Source organism: Dromiciops gliroides, chromosome 2 (assembly GCF_019393635.1).
Source record: "Dromiciops gliroides isolate mDroGli1 chromosome 2, mDroGli1.pri, whole genome shotgun sequence".
NCBI classification, from domain to species: domain Eukaryota; kingdom Metazoa; phylum Chordata; class Mammalia; order Microbiotheria; family Microbiotheriidae; genus Dromiciops; species Dromiciops gliroides.
In genome coordinates this window covers 307,704,551-307,730,888 of record NC_057862.1, presented here as the reverse complement: position 1 = coordinate 307,730,888, position 26,338 = coordinate 307,704,551, and the positions used below count along the sequence as shown (strand labels likewise).

Here is a 26,338-nt window from a genome sequence, read left to right as displayed (position 1 = left end):
TGTTTTGCAGGCAGAAAACATAAATATTAAGGAGAGGGAGAGAATTTTTTAAAAAATCCCACTTTAGCAGGCCTATCACTGAATGGTAGACAGTGAATCTTGAAGAGCTGAGTTCAAATCCAGCCTCAGACACTTCTTAGCAATGTGACACCTTTCCTTAATATGTAAAAATGGGGATAATATTTATCATAATATCTATTTTGCGGGTTATTGTGAGGATCAAATGAGATAATATTTGTAAAGGTCCTCTTCAACCTTAGAGCCCTATGTGCCATTACCATGAGCACAGTGCCTGGAACATAGTAAGCGATTAATAATGCTTGTTGACTCTTATTACATAGTTTTTTTAGTAGGAGATGGGGAGAAATTCCTTTTTTTTGATTCCATTTCTGCTTTTCTTTGTATCCCCATAGCAGGGACGTTATCTACTTGCTCAGTGCCTTGGTTTAATCGAGGGAAATTTTTGACCATTCAGGTACCAGTGGAGGGACAAAAAATTTGTTTTAAAAATGGCCTCTTTGCTGGCAAAGGGAGACGTGCGGTAACTTACACAATCAAAGAAGGGGCGGGGCCTCAGCGACGGAGTACGTAATCCTGCCAGTTTTGGTCTAGGGGAAACTCAACTGATGGCGACTACCACCGCCAAGTTCTGACAGCCTGCGATTGGATAGTTATGTGGGTGACGCAATATTAGCGCGCGGGAGGAGAGGAGGCTTGCTGGGTCTGCGCCTGCGCACGGGAAGGGGACGCTGGTGGCTGCCGTGGGCGCCTGGAATTCTGGGGGCTGCGCAGGTCTTCCCTATTTTCTGCTGGGAGGGAAATCGAAGGTAGGGGTGTTGAGTTTCGGAGCGGGGCTCGGGCTGTGGCTCACGGGGATTGTCAGCCTTGCCAAAGGCGGCTTCTCCATTATTACCCCGTCCCCCGTGCCTACCTTGTAGAGGCCGGTCCACTCACCAACCGCACTTCCCTACAAGGCCCCGCCTCTCCCTTTCCCCCTCCCCTGGCCACTCCCACGGGAGACCCCCTCCCCTCCAGGAGTTTTTTCCCTCACATAGAGGGCCTTGGCCATTTCCCCTTAACTTCCCCCCTCCTTGGCGTGTACCCCCAGGCTGGCCGCTAGGTGAGGGCTTCCCCGACGCGGGGAGGGGCGAAGAACGAGGGGTGCAAGTGGAATTTTGTCTGTGGCGAGGTCAGGGCCAAGATCACCGGGAAGCTGAGGCTATTGGCTTCCCTTCTGTGTTTCTTGGGCATCCATTTCTGTGGCCATTTTTATTTGGGGGAGGGGAAGAGATTTGAAGGGGCTGCACCTGTTTCATATCTAACGGGCTTTCCTGCCTCAGTTCAAACCAACCAGCCAGACAACCCCAATAACAAAGCACAAGCGTCCTCTGAAGCAGGAAGGAGGAAAAATGACCTCTTAGTATGGTCAAGAGAGGCTGACTCTTTGGGACATAACTTTGCGAGTCTTCCATGTTTGTAAACATAAGTGATAGTTTTGACGGTGAAAAGGGTGTTTTGGATTATCTCCCTTTTAAGTGCTTGTTCCACTTTTCTGATAAAATCATAGCATTTATATGTCTCTTTAAGTTTGCAAATTCATTTTACCAATATTATATCATAGGTTTTCCTTACAACAACCCTGGGAGGCAGTTGTTATTATCTATTTTAGAGAGGAAGGAAGCTAAGGCACATAAAGGTTAAGTGATTGACCAGGGTCACACTGCTAGGAAGTCTGTGAGGCTAGATGTGGACTCATGTTCAGTCCACTAGCCATTCTATCCACTGCACCATCTATGCGTCTAAAATTTTTGCAGGATGTTGACGTCAGGTAGAACTCTATCGATAAGATACTACTACTATCACTACCTAGGATTTATATAGTCGTTTAAGATTTGCCAAGTGCTTTTCATAATGATCTCTGTTTTTACTAGCCTCAATTTATAGATGAGGATACTGAATCCGTGAGAAGTTAAGCAACTTGCTTAGGGGTCACACGGTGAATGCTACTAAGGATCTGATTTTGGCTTCAATAAGAGAATGAATCCTCAGTTTCTGGAGATGACGGCCACGGTTTAAATTTGGGCTTTCTCACAAGAATTTGATAATTGTTTTGAATTGATAATTAAGAAGTCAGAGGATCTTTTCACATCTTGCCTCTGTAACTTAATACGCTTTGTCCATTTAGGTAAGCCTCTATCCTTTTTGGGGCCTTAGTAAATGAAGAGGTTCCACTAGATGATGCTAAGGACCTTTCACGTTCATGCTTTTCTTGTCATAGGTTAAGACATCAATCATAAAGTATGGGTCCTTGCACCTCTGGGGGTCCATGAAACCCTTCGGGGAACCAAAGTCAAAACTATTTTCATAATAATACTAAGATGTTATTTAACTTTTGGTTCCTATTCTTTTGATTATATAGTGTTTTCCAGGTTCCACATTGCAATTAACCTTTAAGAAACTACCCCTTGTCCAGTTTTGATGTAGTATCAGAGAATGTCCACAGTCATCTAAAAGGGGCCATTAAAGTACTATTCCCTTTTCCAACTGTGTGAGTCTGCATTTCTTTATATACTTCAACCAAAACAAAGTATTGCAACAGATTGAAATGTAGAAGCAGATATGATAGTCAGCTGTTTTCTATTAGGCCAGACATTAAAGAGATTTTCAAATCATGTAAAACAATGACAGTTTTCTTATTTTTGTTTCAGAAAATATGGTTATTTTTCAGATGAACACAGTGGATTTTTTTGTTATTTTTAAATGAATAAACATTTTAAAATTTTATCAATTTCAATTTCTGATATGGTAAATGTTAATAGATGTAACACATGTAAACAAAAACTCTTTTGGAGTCCTCAGTTTTTAAGAGAATAGAGGGGTCCTGAGATCAAAAAGTTTGAGAACCATAGGGTTAAGGGAAAGAATAATTTCCCTACTTCACAGAGGGTAGATGAATGAATATGTAATAAAGGCAAGTATAAATGTTAGCAAAACCCAGTCTCCAGCCTTTCCTAAATCTCCTTATATATTTCTCAATGATAGCTTTCTTTTTTATTTTTTTCTTGGATCAAGGAAGAAATAGGAAGAGGTGTTATTAAAAAGTAATGTGATATTAAAAAAAAGTAATGAGATAAATTTTTAACAAATGCAGTATTAAATATCTTCAAATAATTATTATCTTCATAGACTCTTGGAGACTGCGTTTTATTCCAAAATACCATTCACAATATTTCTTTTACTCTTTCAGAATTGCCTTTGGAGACAGTTTGAGCAACAGAAGAAAAATAGTTGTAAGTATTTTATTCAATTACACCTAGTTTTTGACTAAAAAGGGTATTCACCAGATCCACCCACATTACTCTAATTGATCCAACAGGCACTGGGGATACAAAGGGAAAATGACACAGAATTCTCCACTCCTTCTCAGGGAATTTGTTTGGGGAAAGGGATGCAACGTGCAGACCAATGGTTGTTTGTAGCAGGTTAGAGCACTAACAACTGAGGGCATCAAGAAAGGCTTCCTGAAGGAGGTGGCATAGGTACTGATCCTTGAAGGAAGCTGGAGATTCTAATAGTTTGAGATGAGTACATTCCATATATTAAGGAGTGTTAAAGGCAGGGAGCCGGGAGATGGAGTGCTGAGTTTGAGGAAATGGTAAGTAAGATGTTTTGGAATAGAAGAAGTGCATTAAGGATAATATGAAATAAACGTGGAAAGAGAGGTTAGAACCAGATTGTGAAAGGTTTTAAATTCCAAGATAAGGAGTTTATATTTTATCCTAGAGACAATAGGGGAGTCAGTGAAGACTGGAGCAGAGAGTGATGTCATTGGAATTGTGCTTTAGAAAGATTATTTTAATTTGGCAGCTCTAGAGACTAGATTGGAGGGGAGAAAGACTAGCTGCTGGTAGGGGTGTGTGTGTGTGTGTGTGTGTGTGTGTGTGTGTGTGTGTGTGTGTGTGTGTGTGTGTGTGTGTGTGTGTGTGAGCGCACGCGTGTTCAAGTGCGTGCAATAGTCCTAGTTAAAGGATATGAGGATCCGAACCAGGATGATGGCCTTGTGAATGGAAAAAGGGGAAAGATGCAAGATGGTGTAAGTAGACTGAACAGATTTGTTCACTGAGATATGGGGTGAAGAATAGGAAATTGTTGAGCATAATTATGGGACTGACTTCATTATTTCCAGAAATTAAACCCACCCCTAAAGGATGAAATTTTGCCTCCACTGGAGTTATTAAAAAGGATGTTACACAGTGTTTGAACATAGTTTGGTCAGTCATTCAACAAATATTAAGTTCCCACTATGTGGCAGGCACTGTGCTAGGTGCTAGGGATAAAAGTACGAAGAATGAACTAATCTCCATATGCAGTGAACTAATAATCTAATGGAGGAGACAAATACACATAAAATATATGCAGCAAAACATACAATAAATATAAATTTATACAAGTTAGTTTGGTAGCTGATAAATATTAAGCACTTTTTACGTACCAGACACCATGCTAAGTGCTCACAATCCAATGGGGAGACAACAAACAAATATGTACCAAGAAGCTATATGCAGTACAGAATTAATAGGGAATAATTAAGAGGCTGGGCACTAGAATTAAGAGGGGTTGGCAAAGAGATAGAGTGGATACATAAATAGTTTTGAGAATCACCAATATACAGATGGTAATTAAATCTATGGAAGTGGATGATATCACCAAGGTAATTTGAGAGGGAAGTGCTAACTATTGGGATTAGGAAAGACTTAATGTTGAAAATGGTACCTAAACGGCATCATAAAAGAAGAGAAGGATCATATGACATAGGACAGAGTCAATTCCAGACATGAGAGACAGGCAGTGCAAGGCATGGAGACAAGAGATGAGATGGAAGAAGAGAGAGAAGGCCAGTTGGTTGGATTGCAGGGTGGATCCCATGTTAAGAAACAATTGCTTCAGAGTAGTGGTTCCTATACTTTTCCATGATGGTAGAACCCTTCGGTTTAAACAAAACTGTCGGAACCATTACAGTAAAATACTCTGATATCAATTTTTGTGTCTGTTAACAAAGAGCCTAAGATTGATTTAAAACAAACTTGAGATGTTTCAAGGTTCCTTGCAGCACAGTTTAAGAAACATTGCATTAAGGGGGCAGCTTGGTGACGCAGTGGATAGAGCACCGGCCCTGGAGTCAGGAGGACCTGAGTTCAAATTCGGCCTCAGACACTTAACATTAGTTGTGTGACCTTGGGCAAGTCACTTAACCCCAATTGCCTCACTTTAAAAAAGAAAGAAAGAAAGAAACATGCATTAGACTGTGTAAAGTTAAATTGCATAGCTCACTAACTGATGGAAACTATGAGCCCCTTCTATGTTTCTTCTCCTTCTCTTTCTCCCCCATTTTAAGACTGACTAAGGGAAGGGATTAGTTATCCTTAGTCCAAGAAGCTAAAATTGCCTCATGAAGACAAGCTGGAAGGAGGTATATTTGCTCTCCATAGAATGAATTGGGGCCAGAAGGGAAAAAATCCTTCATGGTGAACACATGGTGAAGGGGGCCAAGGGAAAGGAAAGAACAGAAGAACATTATGACAGCTCCAAGGTCCTGGGTACCGAGAAACAGGTTTACTACACTAGAGACAGTAGGTGTCCATGATGGACTTTGGATCTGGAGTTTTGTTTTTGTTTTGTTTTTGTGAGGCAGTTGGGGTTAAGTGACTCGCCCAAGGTCACACAGCTAGTAAGTGTAAAGTGTCTGAGGCTGCATTTTGAACTCAGGTCTTCCGAATTCCAGGACTGGTGCTCTACTGCACCACCTAGCTGCCCTTGGACCTGGAGTTTTAAGCCCTTAGTTCAGTACCTCAGATATTAACTGTGTGACCCCAGGCAAGTCAACCTCTATTTGCCTCAGTTTCCCCCATATGTAAGATGGGGGTATAGCACCTACCTCCCCAGGGTTGTTATGTTTGTTTGGTGTTTGGTTTTTTTTGGTGAGGCAATTGGGGTTAAGTGACTTGCCCAGGGTCACACAGCTAATAAGTATCAAGTGTCTGTGGCTGGATTTGAACTCAGGTCCTCCTGAATCCAGGTCCAGTGCTCTATCCCAGGGTCGTTATGAAGATCAAATGAGATAATATGTGTAAAATGTTAGCATAGTATCTGGCACATATTAAGTGCTTGTTTCCTTCTTTCTCTCCCAGTCTCATTGGTCCTGTTGGGGGGCTTAGAGAGTTGAAACACTTCTTTCTTCCTATTGTCACTTCTGGGTTTTCTTTACCACCATTAAGTAACTTGTTCTTTGAGGTTTTTTTAGTCCATATTTATCACCAAATCAGGATTCCTGATAACTTGTCTACTAACTTCAGGACATTCTCCTTCCTTGATGAATTCAATGCTTGGCTCACGGTCTTCTCTACTCTCCAATTACAGCCTCATCCCTAGGGAACTTCAACATACATGTTGATACTCCCTTCTAATTCCCTTAGTCCAAAAGTGAACTTATTTCTACATCACTTATTCTCCCACCTCACCATAGCTTCACATGGAGATGAACTTAACTCTTAATCTTGCTATCATCCATCAGTGTTCCCACATCCATGGTCATGAACTCTAGATTGCTTTATCTTAATCATAATCTGATGTCATTCTACCTCTTCTGCCTTGTTACTTCAAACCACGTTCCTCATTGAGTTCTCCAATCTCTCTACCTCTCATTTCTTCCTTAGGCTGTCACCCCTGTACTGGTTTAGAGTCTCTTCTCCCTCATATTGACTTTACTGGTAAGCAGTTTAACTCTATTATTCTCTTCCCTTGAGTTTTTTGCCATATTATCCTATAAAAAGATCTTGCTTTTCTAAACCCCCATTTTGGATTACTCCAGCCATCCCTTCCTTTGCTCCTACTCATTTACTACTGAAACAAAGCTGGAGAAAATCATGAAACGGTGCTGACTGGGGCCCCACTACAAGTTTGTTAGATAATCTTAACTGGATCCTCAACTGAGGCAAAGCAATTTTTTAATACTTCTCTAATTGATTCACAAGCCCCCTTAACACAGCCGATTTTTCTAGATTTTTCATTTTCTTAAACTACCAGGTATCCAAGTAAGCTGAGAATGGAGGCCATTCACTGAGAACTCCCTTCTCTCCCATTTTCCTCATCTCCTGTCACTCAGGTTACCTTCACCTACTATATCCTCCACTCTGTTTCACATGAAGAGGTGGCCTTTTTTAAAAAAAAAAAAGTATTTTATTATTTTCCAGTTACATGTAAGGATAGTTTTCAACATTTGTTTCATAGGATTTTTAGTTCCAAATTTTTCTCCTATCCTCCCCTCCCACCTCCCCAAGATGGAAAGCAATCTGAAATAGGTTATATATGTACAATCACATTAAACATATTTCTGTATTAGTCATATTGTGAAAGAAGAATCAGAGCACAAGGGAAAAAAACCTCAAAAAAGAATGGAAAAAAACCTCAGCCCAAAGTAGAAACAGTATGGTTCAATCTGCATTCATAATCCACAGTTCTTTTTTCTGGATGTTGAGAACATTTTTTATCATGACTGTTTGGAAATTGTTTTGGATCTTTGCACTGCTGAGAAGAGCCAAGTCTGTCACAGTTGTTCATCACACGATGTTGCTGTTACTGGTGTACAGTGTTCTCCTGGTTCTGTTCCTCTCAGTCAGCATCAGTTCATGTAAGTCCTTCCAGTTTCTCTGAACTTCTGCTCATCGTTTCTTACAGCACAATAGTATTCCTTTACATTTCTATACCACAACTTGTTAGCCATTCCTCAATTGATGAGCATTCCCTTGATTTCAACTCTTGCCACCACAAAGAGAGCTGCTATTAATATTTTGTACATGTGGGTCCTTTTCTTCTATGATCTCTTGGGATACAGACCTAGCAGTGGACCACTGAGTCAAAGGGTATGAACATTCAAGAGGTGGCCTTTTTCCTTACCAAGGTCTAACCCTCTATATGCTTAGGTGATCCTATTCTGTCCCATCTTCTCCCAACAGATTAGTCATTCTATCATCCCTACTCTCTTTTTTTTTGGGGGGGGGGTGAGGCAGTTGGGGTAAGTGACTTGCCCAGGGTCACATAGCTAGTAAGTGTCAAATGTCTGAGGACAGATTTGAACTCGGGTCCTCCTGAATCCAGGACGGGTGCTCTATCACTGTGCCACCTAGTTGCTCCCTTACTCTTTTTTTTCTTCTAATTTTCAATTGTTATGTGTCTATTGGCTATTTTTCCTTCTGCCTACAAAGATGCCCATGTTTCCCCATCTTCAGAAAACCCTTACTCCATCCACCCCAGCTAGCTTTTGTTCTGTGTTTTCTCCTCCCTTCCATGTGCCTACATTTTACCAAATCTAATGTCCTTTTCTCAGTCCTCATTCTTCTTAACTTCTCTGCAGCTTTTGACACTGTTGACCACCCTCTTCTCCTTGATACTCTTTTTTTCTTTAGGTTTTCATACCATCTCTCCTGGTTCTCCTAACCTGACTGCTCATTCTCAATCTCATTGTTGGATCTTCATCCATGTCATGCTCTCTAATTGTGGTCTTCCACAGGGCTCTGTCCTGAACCTTCTTTAAATACTATTTCACTTGGTGATTTTATCAGCTCCTTTAGATTTAATTATTGTTCTTATGCTGATGATTTTTCAGAATTACAAATTTTCAAATTTAATCTTCCAGCTACTTCCATTCTTGTATCTCCAGTCTGCCTATTAAACATCTCAAATTGGATGACCCATATATATCTTAACTTCAGCATGTCTAACACTAAACTCATCATTTCCCCCAAATCTTTCTCCTATCAAATTTAACTAGTATTGTTGAGGGCACCACCATCCTTTCAGTCACTCAGGCATACAACCTAATTCTTCTCCTTCTTCTCCTTCTCCTTCTCCTTCTTCTTCTCCTTCTCCCTCCTCCCTCCTTCTCCCTCCTCCTCCCTCCTCTTCCCTCCTCTTCCTCTTCCTGCTTCTTCTTCCTAATTGGATTTGTGTGCCAGAGGGTGTAATTCTTTGCTTGTTGTTTTTTGTGGTGTGTGTGTGTGTGGGGGGGTGACAGTCAGGGTTAAATGACTTGCCCAGGGTCACACAACTAGCAAGTGTCTGAGGCCAGATTTGAACTCAGGAAGATGATCTGACTGACTCTATCCACTGCCATCACCTCGATGCCCCTAGTACCCTCCATGTACTGTGCAAGGCACTCCATTTCAGACTCTGGGCATTTTTTGTTTGTTGTTCCCCATGACTAGGATGCTCTCCCTCTTGATCAGTGCCTCCCTTCTTCCCTGTCTTCCTTTTAAAGTTTGTCTTGTACAGGAAGCCTTTCTTGATTCCCCTTAATTTAAATTCCTTCCCTCTCTGATTATTTCCAAATTTTCCTCCCATATATCTTGTTTGTATAGAACTGTTTTCATGTTGTCTCTCCACTTAGACTGTGAACTCCTTGAGTAGGGGACCTGGCTTTTATCTTTGTATCCCCAGCCCAGTGACTGCACATAATAGGCACCAATAAATGTTTATTAACTGCTTATTCACTGTTTATTAACAGCTTCCAAATTGTCTGTAGTCTAGCCTTTGACCTCTTTATTCAACTGAAACGGTTCTCCTCAAAGTTACTAGTCATCTTTTTAATTGCTGTATCTATGGCTTTTTCTCAGTCCTCATCTTTTTGGACCTCTCTGCAGTGTTTGACATTGTTGTTCATGCTCTTCTTCCTTCTCTCTAGTATTTTATGACACTACTCTCCACTGGTTCTTCTCCTACTTGTCTGATTCTTCTAGGTGTCCTTTGCTAGTTCTTCATCCATGTCTTGCCTAGTAACCTTGGGGATTTCCCAAGGCTCAGTTCTGAGCTCTCTCCCTTCCTCCTTCTATACCATTTCACTTGCTAGATCTCAGTGATCCTAAGGTTTCATTGATCATCTCTATGCAGGTGACTCTCAGGTAACTGCTCTTACTTATCCCAGTCTTGCTTCTCTAGCTGTCTTTTAGATGTCTAAAACTGGATGTCCACAGATATAGTCAATGGAGCAGTTAAAAACAGAGCTCATTGTTCTCCCCTCCCCCTCCTCCAAACCTCCCTAATACTGTAGAGGGTATTCCCAAATATTAAGTCACCCAGATTGGCAGCCATGGTGTCATCTCTCACCCCCATATCTAGTCATTTGTCAAGTCCTGTCATTTATACCTTCCTAACATCTCTTTTATATACTCTCATGGATAAAACCCTTCTCTCCTCGGACACTGCAGACACCTTGGTGCATTCTGGTTTGTCTCCCTGACTCGGGTATCTCCCCACTCCAGTCCATCCTTCATTTCCTCAAATGTAGGTCTGACTGGATCACTCCCCTAGATAATAAGCTCCAGTGGTTCCCTATTGTCTTCAGGATCAAATAGAAAATCCTCCAGTTGACTTTCCTAGCCCTTCATCACCTGGCCCCTTTCTCCCTTTTCTCTCTTCTTAGACCTTACTCTTCTCCACGTACACTGTAGTCCAATGACACTGGCCTCTTTGTTTTTCCATGGACACCACGCTCCCATCTCCTGACTGACCCATCTCCCGGGTTTTTACTGGATAGTTCCTCTGCCTGGCTCATTCCATCTTGTAATTTCTGACTCTTGTCTCCCCTACGGGCTTTATTATCGTCTCTTCCAAAGTCTCACCTTCAAGAAGCTTTTCCTAGCCCATCTTAATCTTTCAGATTCTCTCCAGTTTATCCTGCAGTTATCTAGTTTGTGCCTGTCTTTCTGTATGTTATCTCCTCTCTAGTGTGAGCTCCTTGAGAGCAGGGACTGGTTTTGTGTATGTGTGCCTTTGTATTCTCAGTACATAGTAGGCGTATAGTAGGTTCTTAGTAAATACTAGGTTGGCTCACTATTGTTATTCTCAGACAATGTGAAACTAAAAGTTGGCATACTTCAGGTTCCTTTAGAAGTAATGTGTTTTATTACTATTTCTAATTAGATCTATTGATATAGTATCTCTGATAATGTAGAGGACAATTTGTATTCCCTGTTTGTTTTTGTTTTTTGTTTTTGTTTTTGTTTTTTTGTGAGGCAGTTGGGGTTAAGTGACTTGCCCAGGGTCACACAGCTAGTAAGTGTCAAGTGTCTGAGACTGGATTTGAACTCAGGTCCTCCTGAATCTAGGGCCAGTGCTCTATCCACTGCACCACCTAGCTGCCCCTGTGTTCCCTCTTTGGAAACATTTAAAATCTTTTAAATAAAACTCTGTAGGTGAGGTAGGTCAAAAGGGCTTTCTTAGGCAAATGGATTATCAAAATTTGGAACTAAGAATTCTTTGTTTTTGAGATTGAGATGTTGGCCCAATTTAGGGCATTCTCCTTTTGGTCCATTATGTAAAGCCATTGATGTTATGAACCACCCTTTTTTATTGAGAAATGGTGGAGATATCTTTAGATCACTGGCAGGAGTCCCTTATCAGTCCTGTGAGGAAGTGATCAAGAAAGGAACTAAATTGTGACTCTTGTTTTAGAATGTTAACCCCAAAATTATTTTTAATATATTATGATATTTTTCCTTGTTCAGTATTCCAGTAAATTTTACTTCAGGTTGTCTCTGGTTAGGGAAGACATATTGGAAGGCATAGGAAAACCTAAGTCAATTAGGACATCTTTCCAAGCTAGAAATGCTTAGATATTAGATGAGTTAAATAAAATTGTTTCTGGCAGACTTCTGCCTAAACAGAATATAGTTTTAATATTTTTTCTTTGATACCCTTTTAAAATGAATTTAGCATCTTTGGACTCTAAAGCAGTTGGGAAAATAAGGGAAGGAGTTGTTAAGGGAGGTAGGGATCATGCAGTACAGTATCTTTTTCTTTTAGCAGGTGCTTAATACATGTTTATTGAATGATTGTATGAATGAATGGTGGCTACCCCTGTGGGTCCAGGAAAAGCTGGAGTTGTTTATCCTTTGCTTTCTGAAGTATCCTATTCTCTACTTGCCTTCCAGGCTTTTTGGGCTTCTCTTTTCATAACTGAATCAACTAGGTAAGGCCTGGTATCCTGCAGTTCAGACTTTTATATCTCTGGGTATTGAATCTGTTGCTTAGCCCACTCTGCGTTTTCCACCCACAGAGAAACCAGGAGGGTTAGTAATTGTGTGCTGCTCTGTGAGCAGGTTAAAGAGGCCCCTGGCTATGTCACTGTTGTGGATCCCGGCACAGTTGGAGTCTCTGATTATGCATTTTTATGGTACTTATTATCATTGAATGCAATGAAACATCATCTTTCCCAGCAAATTTTCGTCAGTGAATTCACTTCCCACCTATCCACCTCCTCTTCTGGAAGTAGCCTGTCTGCAAAGCTGCCTCTGCAGGGAGCTTAGAAGCTGGGGGAGGAGCCCTGGAAACCTGGGGAGGAGGGCCTGAGAGGTTCCTTTGTGCAAGCTGGTTGGCTAAGTTTGGTCTTTTTAAAATGTACCCCTGTAGAATTTGTTTATCTCTGAATTTGTTTAGCCAAAGGCATACACATTTTATTTCCAGGACGTGCCAGTGGGGACAATGGAACTGGGGATAATCAAAATTGAAGATAACCTTGGTAGTTTACAGTTTAAATTCAGTGAATAGAAACCAATAAAAGGTTAAGGAGGTAATAAATACTTTAGATATTCTGAACTGGAAAACTCCTCCCCCCCCCCCCCATTCTAGGCGTTGAGTGTTTAAGGGACCATTCGGATCCTTGGTTCCTCCACTGAAATCTAAACTATAGAATCCTTAGGCTTGGAAGGCTCAAAGTCTCTTTGTTTATTCTCCCTCATCATGGCAGGACTGTATCAGCACAAACTAGGAGGATGGCAATCTCTGATACACCAGAAGAATCATTGGAGCTAGGAGTCAGAAGAGCTGGGTTCGGGGCAGCTAGGTGGCTTAGTGGATAAAGCACCGGGCCCTGGATTCAGGAGTACCTGAGAAACGAAAATGAGATATGGCCTTGAGAGCACTTTGATAGCTTAAAAGCACTCTACAGATAGAAGGGGTTAGGGTTGCTGTTGCTGTTATTGTTACTAGATCTTTAGGGAAGAAGTCACCAACACCCTTGGTCTTTTATTCAACTCTTTCACAGTGCTCACTGGGAGAGATCCTTGTCATCTAACTTGCATTGATACTGATTAAATTGAAAGCCTATTCTTCTTCTTCTTTTGCTATTCAACCATTTATTACCATTATATCTTTTTTTTAATTAATAAAGTATTTTATTTTTTTTTCCGTTACATGTAAAGATAATTCTCAACTTTTGTTTATACAAGCTTTTCAATTTCAGATTTTTCTGCCTTCCTCCCCCCTCCCCTAGACAGCAGGTAATCTGATATAGGTTTATATATATATATACATATATATATATATATATACACATATATATATATATATACACATATATATATATACACACACACATATATATATACACACACACACACATATATATATATATATATATACATACATAATAACATTAAACATATTTCTGCATTAGTCATGTTATAAGAGAAAAATCCAGAGCAATGATGAAAAACCTCAAATAGAAAAACATCAGCACCAAAAACAAAAGAAATAGTATGGTTCATTCAGCATCTATACTCCACAGTTTTTTGTTTTTTTTTCCCCTGGATTTGGAGATCCTCCTCTATCATGAATTCCCTGGAACTCTTCTGTACCATTGCATTGGTGAGAAGAATATAGTCCATCACAGTAGATCAACAGTCAATGTTGATGATACTGTGTACAATGTTCTTCTGGTTCTGCTCATCTCACTCATCAGCCCACACAAGACCCTCCAGGTTTCTCTGAACTCCTCCTGCTCATCGTTTCTTACAGCACAATAGTATTCCATTGTATTCATATACCACAACTTGTCCAGCCATTCCCCAATTGATGGGCATCCCCTCTACTTCCAATTCCTTGCCACCACATAAAGAGCAGCTATAAATATTTTTGTACATGTGGGTCCCTTTCCCCTTTCCATGATTTCTTTGGGAAAAAGACCCAAAAGTGGTATTGCTGGGTCAAAGGGTATGCACAGGAAAGCCTATTCTTCTAAACTCAGGGGGGATGGCCTGAAATCCCTTCAGTACATAAAGGAGTTAAAAACCTTCACTGCTTCAATTTTTCTTCTCTTGCCTCCTCAAGCCCCAAGCCCTAGAGCATGCTTTAAGTAGAATACCTGACTGGATGGAGCAGTGGTCCTCATCAGATTCCCTCCTCAAAGCAAATATTTAATGTCACAAACACACAAAATCAGCAAGAGAAGTACACATAATTAACCTGACTAGGAGCCCCTTACCTAAGACTGAGTTTGGTGCCAACCTGTGTTAGATGGTGCCTGTCATGTCATCTTTTTCATTTGGTATGTATTGACAGGGTGAAACATGATTGCTAGGGAAGTGAGAGGAAGGAAGACTTGAGTTTCAAGAATCCCTTGATTCCTTAATCTCTTCTTTCCTATATGGCTTTGTTGCTACTTTTGCAGGTTTCTCTCCTGCTAGATAAGTGACAAGTTTTCAAACCCCAGTTTTTTTGGGGGTAGTAGATCATTGGGATTTTAGAAGAATAGTGACACAGACACTTCCTCATGGCACTGTGATCCCAGGCATCACCATGGAATTTGTCTTCCTCTCTTCAGGCAAATTCAAAGCAATTAGCTTGTTAAAGTAGCTCTGAACTCTGTCATGCCCTCTTTCTGATTTGTGTACCCATGTCTAGTCCTTGTACAAAGTCAGGACGGTGAAGTTAAATATGCTGACCCTGATTTTGTCCCTGAAATGGTCTCATGATTTCCTTTTAAGATTTGGGAGCAGTTCTAAAGTTCCAGAGACCCCAGATTGAGTGTTTAAAAACAAAATATCTTTAGTACTATTCCCATAAGGAAGACAATTCTTTGAACAAAGCAAACAAACTAAAACCTTGCTAATTTAAAGGAAGGCCAATATGAATTGATGGAAAATAAAAGAAATTCAGTTATTTCTTTTAAGTATAGACAGTAACTCATACCAGGTTACCCTTGTTAGGAAATAATTGGGGATCTGCTTTAATGAGTAGAAAATGAGGATTCAAATGGTTTGTCTTGTTTGGATAGACTCCAGTAAAGTGCACAGAAAACCAGTGTAGCCCCCATTTGCTTGCTTTACACTTTCTATTTCTTTCATAAATCTCTTTGTAACTTAAAAAAAATGAACTGTAGTCAGGAGGACCTGAGTTCAAATCTGGTCTCAGACACTTAACACTTACTAGCTGTGTGACCTTAGGCAAGTCACTTAACCCCAATTGCCTTACAAAAAAAAATGTAAACTCAAAAAAAAAAAATGAACCGTAGCCTGGAATACTCACCAATCATCCAAATGACAAGTAGTTTTTGAGTATTTACTATGTGTTCAGCCCAGTATTAGGCTTCATGTGAAATACAAAATGAGACATAGTCCTCCTCTTGAAAGAATTCTTAGTCTTTGAGGGGAGACAGGGGTGATGGTGGGAGAAACAGTATGTGGCAGTCTGTTGCAAGGGCACCCAGCTGAAGTGCTGTAGAAATCCAGAGAAGAGGGAGGTGTTAGAGGCTTGTAATAGTTGTTAGTACTTGAACTGGGACTTGAAGGATGGTTAGTTTTGGATGGATAGTTAAAGAGATGAGCTTGAGTGAAATTATGGAGATAAGAATAAGCAAGGTTGAGGAGGGGACTATGGCACAGTAAGAAGGCGGATTTGTCAGAAGAGCATAGTGGGTGGGGAGTTAATGAGAGAGAAAATCACATAGACTGGGATCAAAGTACAGAAGGTCTTGAAAATCAAGCAGAGATGTTTAGTCTTGATAAGGTAGGAAATAGAGAGTGTTGAAGATTTTTAAGATGTAATTACCTTATGAAAAAAGTATTTTGGGAAAATTAGGTTACAAATTCTGAATAAATAGGCCATAAATTAGTGGAATTTTACTTTTAAAATCTTACACTCAAATGAGATGATTTGATGAATCTTAACAGATGCTGGACAGCAGCCTGCACATCGATAATAGTCAGGAAATGATATAGCAATCCTATTCCCTGGTGATTGGATTTCTCTTTTGGGGAAGGCCAGGCTTTCTCCCTGTATTTTGTGACTAGTCAGGGACACAAGTGAACCTTCTATAATTTTCCTTTATGAGCTTTCTCTCCTTGCTTTACAAAGTTCACTTCCCATTTGTCTTCTCAATCTTTACTGGATCATCCTCTCACTCAGTAAATAAGAGCAATCCCCCAAGGGTTTGTCCTGAGTCCTCCCTTCTCTCTCTACACTCTCCCCCTTGATACTCTCATCAGCTTTCTTGGGTTTAGTTAACATCTTTATTTTATCCAAAATCCAAATAACTACTCCTAAACTTCCCCTTGAATTTTGGTCCCATATTACAGACTGTCTCCTTGTCATCTTTACTTAAATATTTGCTATGTATCTTAAACCACTTACCTGGTTCAAAATAGAACTCGTTATATTTCGATTCAATTCAGTAAATATTTATTAAGCACCTACTATGTGCCAGGCACTGTGCTTAGCCCTAATGTAAGTCTCTTAAGATAGGGATTGTTTAATTTTTGTTTTTATATCCTCAGTGCCTTGCACATAATAGGCCTTTAATTTTTTTTTTTTTTTGGTGGGGCAATGAGGTTTAAGTGACTTGCCTAGTCAGCTAGTAAGTGTCAAGTGTCTGAGGCCAGATTTGAATCCAGGGCTGGTGCTTTATCCACTGTGCCACCTTCCTGCCCCGCCTTTAATTTTTTTTTTAATTTAAATACCATTCTCTTATTGGTCTGTTTTATCTTTGTATGCAGCCATTGTAGACTGATTATAAAAGAGACAAAAGATCTTCCTTGCCCACCGGGAGTTTATGATGGGGTGGAGGTGGTGACTGCATGCAAACAAATATATACAAGCCAAGCTACTTACAGGATAAATAGGAAATAATTAACAGAGGGAAAGCACTGGAGTTAAGAAGAGTTAGGAAAGGCTTCTCCTTGAGGGTGGGATTTTAGTTGACACTTAAAGGAAGCCAAGGGAGGTCTGTAGTCAGAGTGGAGGAGGAACATAGTAGATAGCCAGAAAAAATGGCAGGCCCTGAGAAATGGAGTTTTGTTCACTGCCCAGGAGAGCAGTGTTATTGGTTCAAAGAGTATGAATTGGGCAACAAGATGTAAGAAGACTGGAAAGAAAGGAGGGGGGCTAGGTTATGAAGAGCTTTGAATGCCAAACAGATCATTTTATGTTTGCTCCTGGGAGCAATAGGAAGCTACTGGAGTTTTGAGATCTCTCTCTCTCTGTCTCTGTCTCTCTCTCCTGAATGGGGAATAGATTGGAATGAGGAGAGACTCAAGGCAGGCAGATCCACCAGCAGGCTATTGCAGTAATCAAGGCATGGGGTAGAGAGGGCCTGCACTAGAGTGGTGGCAGTGTCAGAGGAGAGGAATCCAAGATGACTCCTAGCTTGTGAGCCTGAGGGATGGTGAGGATGGTGTTGCCCTCTCTGGTATTTGGAAAAGTAGCCTCACCATCTTACCAGTAACCAAGGTTCATAACCTTGGAGTCATCCTTGACTTTTCTCTTTCAGTTCCCATGCCCAATCACTGGAATCCTTAACTTCCTTTAAAGAACAGCTCAGGCATCTCCTTATTTCCTGATTACTTTGTGATTGGCACTCTTTTTCTTGAAATTATTTTTGTGTTATTTATATATACCTATAGATGGTGTCACCTCCATGTTATGTAAATCTCTTGAGATTAGGGACTATTTCTTTTTTGTTTTTATATCCTCAGTGACTCACACATAGTAGGCCTTTAATGTTTTTTTGACCCCCCCCCCATTTAAATTCAATTCTCTTATTTGCACATAGCATAAAGCCCACTTGTAGTAGACTGATCATAAACTCCTTGGGGACTAGGACTGTGCTTTACTCATCTTTGTATTCCCCATAGGATCCAGCACACTCCTTTTTTTGGGGGGCCAGGGCAGTGAGGGTTAAGTGACTTGCCCAGGGTCACACAGCTAGTAAGTGTCAAGTGTCTGAGGCCAGATTTGAACTCAGGTCCTCCTGAATCCAGGGCCGGTGCCTTATCCACTTCACCACCTAGCTGCCCCCCAGCACACTCTTTTGCACACATTAGGTGCTCAAAAAAGCTAGTACTGAGGCTTTGGGAAAAGCCTGGCTCAACATTTTACTGGATTAGTAGTTCCTAGAAGGTCTTTTGTTTCATTCTTTGGACTTGTGTCCTCAGTGCCTAGCCTGTAGTAGGTGTTTAATGTGTGCTTTTTGATCGATTATGTACTAAAATTTTTAGTATTCTAATTTCCTAGGATTGTCAAGCTTCATTAGAAGCAAAATGGTGGGTTCTAAAAACTGCTTTGACCTCAGCACTTTCTGCACAGGTCCAGGGCAGGATGGCAGAGCAGGTTTGATGTTTTCTTCCTGCAAAATGACTGCTTTATATGCTCTTGTGGTAGACAGTTGGGTGTAGCAATGAGGATTTAGGGGTCTGTTTGACCCTGTAGACCTTTTGCATTAATGACTTTTCTGCAGGGGAACTCCAGGTGAACAAACAAAAATGAAAGGAAAATATATTGAATAAAATGATTACCGAAATGTGGTCAGCCAAGGGGCAAAGTAATATAGTATCCAGAGGGAAATCTGAATCTCAGCGAAACTTTGGCAGGGTGTAATATCTCCTGCCCTGAATATCTTTCTTTTTTTCCTCCTTTCACAGCTCATAAGTGTTCCCTTGCAGCATTCACTGGCTTTTCATTGTTTGAATTTTGAAGATGTTTGCTAGGAATATTAAGAATCAAAATGTAGCTGAAGAGACCAATGTCTAACCTTACCCCACTCAAAAAAAAAACAAAACGCCTCTTTCCCTTCATCATGTGGGGCTTTTTCTACAGACATGAAGGCCCAGAAAAGATAGACTGTTAAGTAGATTCCAGTCATTGATCATTATAGAGGAAGCTACTGTTTATACATCCTCTTTCTCCATAGTTTCCCTGGATGACTGAGAGGCTCTTATTTAGATACTGGGATCAGTTTCTGTTTTTTTTTTTTAATCCATCTTTTACTGATCATAATACAATAAAATTATATTGGAAAAAAGGGCTTTTGAAGGAAAGACTAAGAATAAATGGGTACTGGTGGCAGCTAGGTAGCGCAGTAGATAAAGCACCAGCCCTGGATTCGGGAGGACCTAAGTTCAAATTTGGCTTCAGATACTTGACACTTACTAGCTGTGTGACCCTGGGCAAGTCACTTAACCCTCATTGCCCTGTCCCCCCACCAAAAAAAAAAAAAAGAAAGAAAGAATAAATGTGTACTAAATAACTTAATCCTAAAGAATGTTTTTTTTTGTATTTTTCAAACATTCAAAGAATGTTTTTGTTATTGTAAAAACAGTTTTCAATATAAGTTTTTAGAATAATTTTTGAGTTTCAAATTCTCTCCTTTCCCCCTTCCTTGAGAATACAAGCAGTTTTATGTAGATTACACATGTGCAGTCATGCAAAACATATTTCTATATTAGCCATGTTGTGAAAGACAACACAGACCAAAAAACAGCAAACAAGAAAAATAAATGTTCCAATCTGCATTTAGAGTTTATCTGTTCTTTCTTTGGAAGCGAATAGCATTTTTCTTTCATTTAAAAGAATTTTAACATTAGAAGGAAAAGTGAAAGAAAACATAGACCAAAGAAAAGCAACAAGAACAATAAAGTTTAAAAATGTATGTTTTGATCTGCATTCAGACTCCATCAGTTTTTTCTCTGGAGGTGGATAGCATTTTTCATCATTAAGTCCTTTAGAATTGTCTTGGATCATTTCATTGTATTGCTGAGAATAACTAAGCCATTCACAATCAATCATTGAACATTATAAGTGTTACTGTGTACAGTGTTATCTTGGTTCTACTCACTTCATTTGCATCAGTTCATATAAGTCTTCTCTGGGATAACTTTTCCTGACAATGGCACAATGACTCTTTCTGGACTTTTTGAGTCATAGGATTAAAAGCTAAAATGGAACTTAGAGGTCATTGGAGACAATCCGTTTATTCTACAGGTGAGGAGACTGAGATGCACAGAAGCTAGATGATCACACAGCTAATAAATGTCACTGATGGCATTCATACCCTGCTGGTCTTATGGACTCTCAAGTTCATCAGCATTAAGATACTACATTCTGTCACTTTGATTTTATAAATCAGCAAATGATGACCTAGAGAGCAGAAGGGGCTTGTGCAAGGTTTCATAGGTGGCAGATGCCAGAATGGGGAGTTGAGTGTGAGTTTTGTGATTTAAATTCTAGGTCTGTTTTTAGTATCGTTGTGTGTCAGGCAAAAAAGGAGCATTATAATCTTTCAGCATTGACTTTTCCTGTCCTCTTTGTAGAAGTTAAGCCACTCAATCGAAGCCCTTTAAGTCTTTCATTTGTCCAGGTTTCTTATGCTTTATTGACCAAAGCCATTCATTAGTCATCTTGTCCCCTCTGGTTTCTGTTAGAAGCAGGTTCCCTTCTTTACAAACGAGGTAAACTGAGGTCCAGGTTGGAGAAGACCTTTTAATAGAGCTTCTGTTGGCAAGTGTGGTTCAGCTACCTATTCTCTGCTCAGCATTATTCATACTTTTAGTCATCTGGCACTGTCTTCAGATTACAAATCTTTTTAACAAAGAGGTAAGTGGGGAATAGAATTGGAAAGGCTTTCAGAGCCCTTGACTATAATTTAACATCCTTTATCCACATAGAGTAAATATTGTAAAGTGCTCACAATGGTTGTGGATTAATATCCTGAAAGCCTATGTCTTGGAATGTGAGGGATTCCTCAGAGACCTTCCCTGTTGGGTGGCACAATCTCAAAGGTATCCATGATACCTAGGTGGAGCCATGACTCTCTTATAATCTTTGGGTATAAAGCCTAGATTTCAGATTGATGAAAATACTCACACCTTGAAAGAGATGAGGAAATAGTCCCAGGAGACAGAGTGTTTTAGCTGTCACTGGCCTCATTCATTACCTTAACCATGACTTTGCATTTTCCATGCTACTGCCTCCTACCCTCCAGTATTTGGAAATGTCTCTAGGAGGTTGAGGGCTACATTCCCCCGAATGGTAAGACACTCTTCAGGGTGGGTTCTTGCCAATAAAGATCAAACCAGGAACCCTGATAATTTATTTTATCAGCTGCCCTTCTGAGGTAAGACTGCCTCCTCTTGAGTAGGACAGTCTCTCCAAAACAAGCTGAATGTTTCCCTTGGATGCAGGTGTACCAAAGAAGCATCCTGATATACCCTCCCCCCTCCCCCCCAAAAAGAAAAGAAAAGAAAGCCTTATACTGGAAATTAAAAGGTGATTTAGTATCACGCTTTCCTCATCTATAAAATGGGAATAGTAATACTTCCCTTGCCAACCTTGGACAGTTGTTGCCAGGATCAGATGAAATGATGAATGTGAAAACACTTGTTGAACTGTATTTAACTGTGATGGTGACATTATTACAGGCTTAGGTTCTTGATCTTCTCCTTTCCAATCTTTTCAATCATCTTCCTCCTCCACTGTTTGTTCTCTTCCTATCTGCTGGTTTCTTCTCTCTTGCCTTCAAACATTCATATATCTCCCCCATCTTTAGTCGCTTGATTCTGTTATCACTTCGGCTATTCTCCTTTATCTCTTACCTGTTTCTCAGCCAAACTTGAATAAAAAAGTTTTTTATTCTTCTCCTCTTTCCTTAACCCTTTCTAGTCTTGCTTCTGACCTTATTACTCAGCTGAAACTTCTCTTTCACAATTGACAACATTTTCTTATTTGCCAAATCTGATGTTTTTTTCCCTCTCTTGGTTCTTATCCTTCTTGACCACTTTGTTGCATTTAAAAGTATTGATTACCTCCTCCTCTTTGGGTTTTTTTGACTTTAGCTTTTTCTTGTTTTACCTCTAATCTGTGTGACAAATCCTTTTCCATCTCCTTTACTAGTTCATCACCCATTTTATGCTTCCCAACTATGGATGTTCACCAAAGGCACTATCTGGGGAACTCTTCTCTCACTGCATTCTCTCTTATGGTAACCTCATCAACTCCCATGGGTTTAATTATTATTGCTGGGAAAATAATTGCCAGATCTATACATCCAGCCTAGTTTCTCCCCTGAGCTCCAGGCCTGCAACACCAGCTCCTTCTCTAACATTTCAAACTCGGCATATTTAAAATAGAAGTCATTATTTCCCACTCTTCAGCCCCAACACCCTCCTCTTTCAAACTTTCCTCTTTTAGGTGAATAGCATGTTAGAAAAGTTAGATATGATAGATGTCTGGAGAAAATTGAATGGGGACAGAAAGGAATATACCTTTTTCTCAGCGGCACATGGCATATATTAAAAAAAATTGACCATGTATTAGGGCACAAAAATCTCATGGTCAAATGTAGAAAGGCAGAAATAGTAAATACATCCTTCTCAGATCTGCTCTGGGGGCACCAGGGTCCCTGATTCAAGCTTCTTGTGCTGGGGTATAGGGGCTGTGTCACTGGCTTTCTACACTGAGGCCTCTATGGCTTGTGGATTTCTCACTGCCCTGGGCTTGCTCCCAGGGTGTGGGATGGATGGCCAGGCCTGGTCGTGCCTGTCCTATAGGTGGCCCTCTAGCTGGCAGCCTGCCCTCTTGGCTAGTGCTGGTGGGTTTCACCACTGGCCTGCTGCGCCACCAGCTTGTTGAGCCAGGATTCAGGGACCTCAGTTGCTCGGCTGTGGCCTACAGCTTCCTGCTGACTTGCCCCGACCCCCTCCATGCTGCTTCGCTGCACTGCATTCCCTTTTTGCCCGAGTGAGACTAACCTTTCCTGAAGTCTTCTAAATTATCTCTGGTTAGAAGACTGTGTCTCTCTGTCTCTTTGCAAGTTCTGTAGTTTCAGAATCTGTCCAGAGGCTTGATTTAGTGTTCTTTTTGAGGGAACCGAAGGAGAGCTCAGGCAACCCTCTGCCTTCTCTCCGCCATCTTGGCTCTGCCCCCCCCCCGCCCCCATCCTTCTCAGATCCTGATGCAATAAAAATTACATGTAATAAAGAGCCATGGAAACGTAGACTAAAAATTAATTGGAAACTAAATAATCTCATTCTAAAGAATGAGTGGGTCAAACAGCAAATCATAGAAACAACCAATAACTTCATCCACGAGAATGCCAATAATGAGACAACGTACCAGAACTTATGGGATGAAGCCAAAGCAGTGTGTAGGGGAAATCTTTTATCTGTAAATGCTTACATCAGTAAAAAAGAGGAAGAGGAGATCAATGAATTGGGCATGAAACTTAAAAAGCTAGAAAAAGAACAAATTAAAAATCTCCACTTAAATACTAAGTTAGAAATCCTGAAAATTAAAGGAGAAATTAATAAAATTGAAAGTAAGAAAATTATAGAATTAATCAATAAAACTAAGAGCTGTTTTTTAAAAAAAAAACAATAAAATAGGTAAACCATTGGTTAATTTGATTTAAAAAAAAAAGAAGAAAACCAAATTACCAGTATCAAAAATGAAAGGGGTGATTTCACCACCAATGAAATGGAAATTAAAGCAATAATTAGGGACTTTTGCCCAACTGTATGCCAATAAATTTGACAATCTAAATGAAATGGATAAGTATTAAGGAAAATGCAAATTGCCCAGGTTAACTGAAGAGGAAGTAAAATCCTTAAATAAGCCCATGTTAGAAAAAGAAATTGAGGGGCAGCTAGGTGGCGCAGTGGATAGAGCACCGGTCTATCCACTCAGGAGGACGTGAGTTCAAATCCAGCCCCAGATACTTAACAATTACTAGCTGTTATGACCCTAGGCAAGTCACTTAACCCCAATTGCCTCACCAAAAAAAAAAAAAGAAAGAAAGAAAAAGAAATTGAACAAGCCATTACTGAATTCCCTAAAAAAAATCTCCAGGGCCAGATGGGTTTATAAGTGAATTCTACCAAACATTTAAAGAACAATTAATTCCAGTATTATACAAATTATTTGGGAAAATAGGTGAAGAAGGAGTTCTACCAAATTCCTTTTATGACACAAATATGGTGTTGATATCAAAACCAGGCAGAGCCAAAAGAGAGAAAGAAAATTATAGACCAATTTCCCTAACGAATATTGATGGAAAAATCTTAAATAATATATCAGCAAGGAGATTACAGAAAGTGATCACCAGGATAATACACTATGACCAGGTGGGATTTATACCAGGAATGCAGGGCTGGTTCAACATTAGGAAAACTTATCAACATAATCAACCACATCAATAAGAAAACTAACCAAAACCACATGATTATCTCAATAAACACAAGTAGTAAATGACTTTAGTAATGTACTGTTTGATAAACCCAAAGACTCCAGCTTCTGGGATAGGAACTCAATATTTGACAAAAACTACTGGGAAAACTGGAAGATAGTATGGAAGAAACTAGGCATAGACTAACATCTTACACCTTATACTAAAATAAGGTCAAAATGGGTACATGATTTAGATGTAAAAGGTGATGCCATAGGTAAATTAGGAGAGGAAGGAATAGTTTACCTCTCAGATTTATGGAAAGGAGAACAGTTTATGACCAAACAAGAGATAGAGAATATAATAAAATGCAAAATGGATGATTTTGATTATATTAAAAAGGTTTTGTGCAAACAAGCAATGCATCCAAAATTAGAAGGGAGGCAGAAAGCTGGGAAACAATTTTTATAGCCAGTACTTCTGATAAAGGCCTCATTTCTAAAATATATCGGGAACTAAACAAACTTTATTCTTTTTGTCAAAGGAAACACCATTCTTACACTCTTAGGTTTAGACGTCCATGTTAACCTTGACTCCTTACCTCACTCTCCCTCACACCCACATATCCAATCAGTTGCCAAATCTTGATAGTTCTACATTCATATATTTCAGATTAGATCCCCTTTACTTACAGAATTAGCTACTTTAGTTCAGAGCCTCATTCTGTTTAACCTAGATTATTGCAGTGACTTCCTAATTGGTCTCCTTGCCTCAAGTCTTTTACCACTCCAATCTATCTTACATACAGCTGTCAAAGTGATTTTTCTCACGTGTATGTCTGACCATGCCACTCTGATAAATCTCTAGCTCCTTGTTGTGTCTGAGTAAAATCTAATCTCTTCTTTTTAGCTCTTAATATTTTTCACAACCTGGCCCCAACCTATCTTTCCAACATTATTATACATTATTCCTCTTTCTTTTACAGTATGTTCTAGGAAAGCTGGTCTTCTCTCTGGGTCTCACACATGTCATTCCACCTTCTGTCTCCATGCTTTTATGGTGGCCATCTCCCAGGCATAAAATACATTACTTCCTCAGCTCTCCCTCAGAGAACACCTCTCTTCCTTCATGGTTCCACTCAAGCACAAGCATCTATGTGAATGAAGCCTTTTTTCATCTTCCAAATGCTAGTGCCCTCATGACATTGTATTTATTCTGTATGTTCTTTTTTATATATATATAAATAATATATATATAAATAATATATATATATATATAAATAATATATATATAAATAATATATATATATATATATATATATATATATACACACACACACACACATTCATGTTGTTTTTCCTGGAGAGAGAGACAGAGAGAGAGAAAGAGTCAACTAGAAGAATGATCTTCATTATTTGGCTCTCCAGTGCCTAATAGGAACTTTTTAAGTACTTGTAGATGGATTGCTTGGTCCACTGCTTGTGCTTTTTTTTCTCTTTCTCATTTTCTCCTTTTAATAAATAATACAGGCCCAGAGGGCCTGCTTATGTGTTGCTTCCCTTACATCTGGATGCCTACCTTTTCAACCTTGTCCTAGTTTTTCTCTCTCTCTTTTAATAATGATAAACATTTTTATTTAAAGTTTTGAGTTCCAAATTCTATCCTACCTTTTCTCTTAGTGAGATAAGAAAAAAGAGAGAGATATTTGATGTGCTAGGTGAGTCATGTGAATTAATGCAGTAAGCTGATAGTGGGGAGGCTCCTGGACTATTTTTCTGCAAATTCTGCAGATGTTTGTTTTGGTTTATAGGGGAGCTTGTTGAGTAAGCAGGCAGAGTTCTTATTTTTTGCTTTCCCGTGATCTAACCAGAATTCTGATTATGCAAGCTTAATTCTCCTGCTAGCCATAAGAATCGAAGTCCATGTAGGCATCTCTAGAACCACCACACACTTGGACCACACTGCCTTCTGAGTGCCTAGCCCATCATGTGTCCATATTCAGTTTTTCTGGGCCCCAGCCCTTTTATTTGCTTCACAGAGGTTACAACATTCTCCAGCAATTTTAAATACAGTTAA

The 26,338-nt window shown here is 39.8% G+C and overlaps 1 protein-coding gene across 1 annotated transcript in view; it reads left to right on the top strand.

The window, feature by feature from the left end:
- Positions 1-696: 696 nt before the first annotated feature.
- SIL1 (SIL1 nucleotide exchange factor) overlaps positions 697-26,338 on the top strand; it is a 259,687-nt gene continuing 234,045 nt past the window's right edge. Inside the window, exon 1 of the mRNA XM_043985393.1 lies at positions 697-827. The gene's annotated coding sequence lies outside the window, so the exon portion shown is untranslated. The remainder of the gene's footprint in view (positions 828-26,338) is intronic.